Source organism: Leptopilina boulardi, unplaced genomic scaffold (assembly GCF_019393585.1).
Source record: "Leptopilina boulardi isolate dan_hultmark-lab unplaced genomic scaffold, ZJU_Lbou_2.1 LbouV2_266, whole genome shotgun sequence".
In the NCBI taxonomy this organism is placed as follows: Eukaryota; Metazoa; Arthropoda; class Insecta; order Hymenoptera; family Figitidae; genus Leptopilina; species Leptopilina boulardi.
Window position 1 is genome coordinate 1038832 of NW_026137825.1, and position 6512 is coordinate 1045343.

A 6512-nucleotide genomic window follows, 5' to 3' on the forward strand; every position below is an offset into this window, starting at 1 on the left:
GTTGAATTTCGTTGTAAATGTACATAAGGTGCTCGATTAAGGTATCCAATATTTATTGGATATCCATGAAGATTTCGTAGTTTATTAGGAAACAATACAGTCCTTTTGGAAAATGGTTTTGATTTGTATGGAACAAATGGATTTAGCTGATGAATTGTAAGATTTTCATTATTAACATCCAAAATAGCGACGTCCAAAAATAAATTTCGCCATAATTTTGCCATTAATTCTTCATAATTTGATGTTTCATTTGTATTTAAAAAACGAAGAATAAGACATTTTGGTCGAATACGAACGGTTGATAATTCTTTAACAAATTCCATCATATCCTCTGTCCATTGTGTATTATTTTTTCCTGGTGATTCAAGAACAAAGAACAATGTAGTATCCCTTGGATTAATCAATGAATTCCATTGTTCAAGACGATGAATTTCTTGTTTTGAATAGAAATCATTGAAATATAGAGTCGGTAGACTTTTTTGTAGATCTTTAATTATTTTACAATGCTCAAAATTTTCATAATTTGTTATTAGCATAATCTGATAAATTCTTGGATCTTTTTTTATTTTTCCAACCACTGTTTCTGACCATTTACTATCATATTTCTCTTGAATTATTTCCGATCTTGTCACATAATTCTTTTGACTAATTTCCAAATCCGCTACAAAGATGAAAAGCAGGAAACTAATTTTTAGCTTCATTATCTGTATGTGAAAATTAATTCCTTTAGAATCTATATTTTGCTTTGGGAAAAAGGTGTTCGGAAATTTAGACCTTCGGGAATTTGACTTGATATTGTAAAAGTTGAGTGCCAATGATTATTGTATTGTAGAAGATTGATTGATTTTGCAATGTTAAAAAATTTGAGCCTAAAAAATCAGAAACAATAAAAATTTGTGTGGATCTAATTGACAGTCAACTTTTTTTAATTCTTCCTATTTTTCTTACCTATCGTCTTATAATTTCCGGATTGTACAAACACTGTCGCAACAAATTGCGTTCTGGTTATAAATTTTATTGTGTGATTGTTTTATGGTGACTTGGCAACGACAAATCCAAACAAATAAAGTTATGCATTGATTTATCAGAGGTCAAATTTGATGATAGGTATTTAAAAGTAATGGAAGTTTTTTTTTTATTTCCATGTATTAATTTTCCTTCCTTATCCCTAATGAATTATGGAAACAATAAATAATCAAAATTATTTTATTCAACTAAATTCTTGCTGTGAAACCTATTTCACGACCATGAAAAATACCGAGTAATGATTTTCGAATGAATTCAATAAATTGTTGAAAATTTCTCCAACGTCGTCTCGTAGAAACTGACCTGATGATCATTGAGATTTCTGCCTCCGCTTCCATTTGCCAATAGCCAGCTCAACAATAAATGAAAGAATCGATATCAAATAACCAACAATCAGCAATCCAATCAATAAGGATTGAATCTTCCAATCATCATCATCATCATCACTCTCATCCAATTGCTGTGCTTTCTCCTCTGATGCAACATCGAATTGATGATGTCTAGTTGCATTAGGTAACTTTTTCATTTGCCATCTTTTCAATAATGCAAATTCCATTAATTTTCTGTATATTTGTTGAAATTTCTCAACATATGGAGAACCAGGTTCCACAATTAAACCACTTCCTACAGAACCAATAAATGCTGGCATATATTTCGCAAGTTTTCGCTCTTTATAAAATCGAGCAAACCAATCTATACGTGACAATTTTGCAATACAAGTTACATTCTTATAATAATGAATATTTTCAAGACATATATCGTGTTCAATTATTCGACCATTTTGCACCCAAACTTTCACATCATTTCGATTTAGAACTGCGGGCATCATATTTGCAATATTTTTTTCAGCACTAAATTGAAGACCACTTTTCATTAAATCAGTAAGGGTATTCATTTCCATTTCTTCTTGTAATCGAAAATTAAAATCAGTCAACGATGCTAAAAAGCTGAAGGAATAATAAAAATTCAAAATTAAGAAGCATCCAAAAATAATTCGTTCCCTTAAATTTTTAGGTTCATTTTCTACAGCAACTCCAAATAATATTTGAATAATCATCAACCAATTCCAAATTTTTTGATCAAATTTAAAAGCTTTCACAATTATCCAGCTTGTGATTGTCATCAAAAGTGTCAACAAAATTGAATAGTAAAATGTCTTTCCAATTATTATAATTGACAAATCGTTTGACATCAATATGGGAGTAACTGCGACAATGTGATCTAGAGCAAAAATTGGATTCTCAAACACATCTTTTTTGCACACACTTCTTGTTGTTATTGTCGTTACACCAATGTACTGAACTTTATGTTTTTCAGTCGCTGAGAGAAAACCTGTCAATTCATTTACATTACAAGAAAATTTACCAAAACTATCATCATTTGATGGAATCAATATTTGTTTGTAATTCATCATTTTAGCGAAAAAATTTCCCATTTCAGCATCTGGACCCGAGACATTAACAGGATGATTTGTCGAATTTCGTTTTAATGTCACAAATGGTGGTCGATTAAAGATCGCAACATTTATTGGATATCCATTTAGATTTCGTAACTTGTCAGGAAACAATGGCGTTTTTTTCGAAAACAATTTTGATTTGTATGAAACAAATGGATTTAGCTGATGAATCGTGACGTGATGTTCTTTAATAACATCAAGAACAGTGACGTCAAGGAATAAATTTTGCCACATCTTTTGTAGAAATTTACCATAATCGGATGTTTCATCAGAATTGAAAAAGCGAATAATTAGACATTTTGGTCGAATACGAACGGTTGACAATTTTTTAACGAATTCCATCACTTCTTCAATCCATTGAGTGTTTTTTTTGCCTTGAGATTCGATAATGAGAAACAAAGTAGTGTCTCGTGGATTTTTCAAAGAATTCCATGTCTGAAGATGGTGAATTTTTCGTTTTGAATAAGAGCCATTGAAATACAAAATCGGCAGATTTTCTTGCAGATTTTGAATTATTTCGCAATGCTCACGATTTGTATCAGTTATCAACATGATCTGGTAAATTTTTGGATCTTTTTTTATTTTCCTTACGACTCTTTGAGACCATTTTGACTGCCTTTTTTGTTTCTTTTGTATTATTTCGGAACTATTCACATAATTCTTTTGGATAATTTCAAAAACTAACAGAACAATTAATAGTAGAAAATTAATTTCTAGCTTCATGATCTGTTGCTGAAAAAAAGGTAAAAATAACATTAAATCAAAAAAGCTATAGAGGATTTAATTTTTTAAACCAATGTTTCTTATTTTATTTTTGAAAATTGGAAAACCCAAAAAATATAAATTGTCAAATCACCTTTTATTTAGCATTTTTTCCTTGTCGCTTTACTGTTTCACGTTTGTACAAACATTGTTGCTTCAAGTTGTATTTTGGTTATTTCTTTTTCTGTGTATTTTTTCTTTTTTTTTCTTAGAAGGCGACAATTACAAAAATAAAATAATTTCTTTCTCTATCTATTGATTTATCAGAGGTCAAGTTTGATGTTTACTGATAGAAAAAAGTGCTCTTAGCAGAAAAAAAATTTCAACTTTATTTTCAAATTTTTTTTATATTGGCTCTTCCACTAAATTTTTACAATTTGTATTTCTATTCCTAGCTTCCACTTGCCAAATACTATTTCAATAACAAATGAAAGAATCGATACCAAATATTCAGTAATCAGTAAGGCAATCAGTATAACGATTCAACCATTCATTCATCATTACTCTCATCCAATTTCTCCAAATAATGCAAATTCCATAAATGATGTGTGTAGTTTTTAAAAATTTATCAACATAAATAGATTCAGGTTCCAAAATCTGGTACTTAATTTTATGAGATAGCCCTCACAGCACCAGATATCCTAGGATATTCCAAAAACATCCCTTGGATATCCTAGGGATACCCCAGGGATATCCTAAGGATGCTTTAAGAATATCCAAAGTAGCGGCGGTTAGGATATCCTAGGGATATTCCAGGGATATCAAAGGATGTCCCTAAGACGTCCTAGGGATATCCTAATCATTTCCCCGGATATTATTAGGATATCCTGTGGATATCCTTAGAACGTCCCAAGGATATCCAAAGTAACGGCGGTTAGGATATCCTAGGGACATCCCAGGGATATCAAAGGATGTCCCTAGGACGTCCCAGGGATATCCTAATCATTTCCCCGGATATTATTAGGATATCCTGTCGATATCCTTAGAACGTCCCAAGGATATTCTCAGGACGTCCTAAGGATATCCCAAGGATATCCCTGGAATAATTAGGGATGTCCTTAGGACGTCCTAAGGATATCCACAGTATGTCTATATTATCTTAAGGGTTAGAATATCCTTGAGTCATTCTAAAAATGTCTCTAAGTTATCCATTAAACGACCCTAACATACAAATTAATTAAATAAAAATGGAAAACATATTTTTTGGATGTATTTATAATGTATTATCAAGATATCTAAAATGTACTTTCGGTGCGTGTGTTAGAAGAAAAATTTTTCATTCGGTCAGTCCCATAAAAAATGAATTTAAAGTGTCGAAAATCGCATTTTTGGCTTAAATATATATGCTCTTATTATCAACTTTAAGGCCCAGATTTGAAAGATGATTGACAATCACGGGAAACCTATTTGTATTAAAAAATCGCTATCTCAAATAATCAAAATTTGAATCATAATGATATCCTAGGGAGATCTTAGCGATATTTCTAGAATATTTTAACGATATACCAAGTTTATCCCAAGAATATCCCCACGATATCACTAGTATATCCCTGGAATATCCCAGGGATATCCTCAGTATATCCCCAGGATATCCCAAAAATATCCTATGTAACGGCGGTTTGGATGTTCTGAGGATATCCTCAGGATATCACTAGTATATCCCTGGAATATCCCAGGGATATCCCTAGAATATCCTCAGTATATCCCCAGGATATCCCAAAAATATCCTACGTAACGGCGGTTTGGATGTTCTGAGGATATCCTCAGGATATCCTAGGATATCCTATGGACGTTTTCAGGATATCCTACATTAGTTTAGGATATCCTCAGGATATCCTAGGATGTCCTATGGACGTTTTTAGGATATCCTACATTAGTTTAGGATATCCTCAGGATATCCTTTTGTTGTGAGGGAGTAGACCAGTTAATTTATCAACTGTACAACCATAATTACCAAAATCTTTATGACTTGATGGTACAAAAATTCTTGTTTGTAATTTGCCATATGGGTGATTCTTTCAAAAAGGACAAATTACGCTTTTAAGATATTTTGTTAAAAATATGAAAATTAATTGAAATTATTTAAAATTCTGTCAGCCATACGTTAGGATTTAACAATTTTCAATCGGACCACTAAAGAAAATTTTAAAAAAAGGTAAAATAACTGAAATATTGAATAAAAACTGATGTTACGGAATGGAGTTACGGAATGGAGTTTTAACACTAGTTTTCATTCAATAATTCAGTTGTTTGACATTTTTTTGAAATTTTCTTTAGTGATTCCATAAAAATTTGTTGAATTTTATCGTATGGCTGGGAGAATGTTTATTAATTGAAATTAATGTTATTATTTTTTAACAAAAACCTCGTCCAAAATTGTGCACAAATAATTTGTTTTTTTTGAGAGAATCACCCATATAATTTCTTTTTTTCCATTTTGGATTTTATTTCTGTCTGGAGGATTCGATTGTTGTATCTCGTGGATTAGTCAAAGAATTCCGTTTCTGAAGATGTTGAATTTATCTTTTTTGAATAAAAAAAAAATACAGCACTATCTACGACAATTTTTTTCTTTTGAATAATTTTAGATAATTCTTTTTGGCTAATTTCAAATTTCGCAACAACGCAATGAAAAGCAGAAAAATAATTTATCATTGTCTGTGTTTCTGTTAGGAAATTTTCATTAGAATTTTCGCTTTTGTAATTTTGGGGGGAAATTAAAAAAAGGGTTTTTTAAATTTTTGACATCTAGTTTTTGCAGATTTTTATATCTGATGTACAACATTTGCACCACATTAAATTAAATTCTGATTTAGAATTTTTATGTATTCGTTTATCTTAGTGGCAACGATATTATTGAAAAACAATAAAATTTTATTTTTCTATTGATTTACCCCATAGAGGTCAAATTTAATGATAAGTATTTAAAAAAAAAAAAAAATTTCTTTCTAATCCTTTTGTTGTTCTGAAATTATTTTTTGGAATCAATTCGTATTCCCTTTTTCCTTCGTATTCCTCCCAAAAATAATACAAGAAAATTCTATTTGTCCCAACCTAAGGCAATTTTACCCCGAATCTCAATTCGAAATTGAAAAATAAAAATTGTTTCAACTATGAAAAAATTTCAAAATGAAAATCGAATTAAAAAGATTTTAATTGGTTGTGATAAAAAATAGATTTATCAGAATAGGATGCGATGCGGTTTTGACATCCTGCGGACGTTAGGATTTCTTTCTTTTTCTCTCTCAAAGTGTCCGGTCCTTTTTCT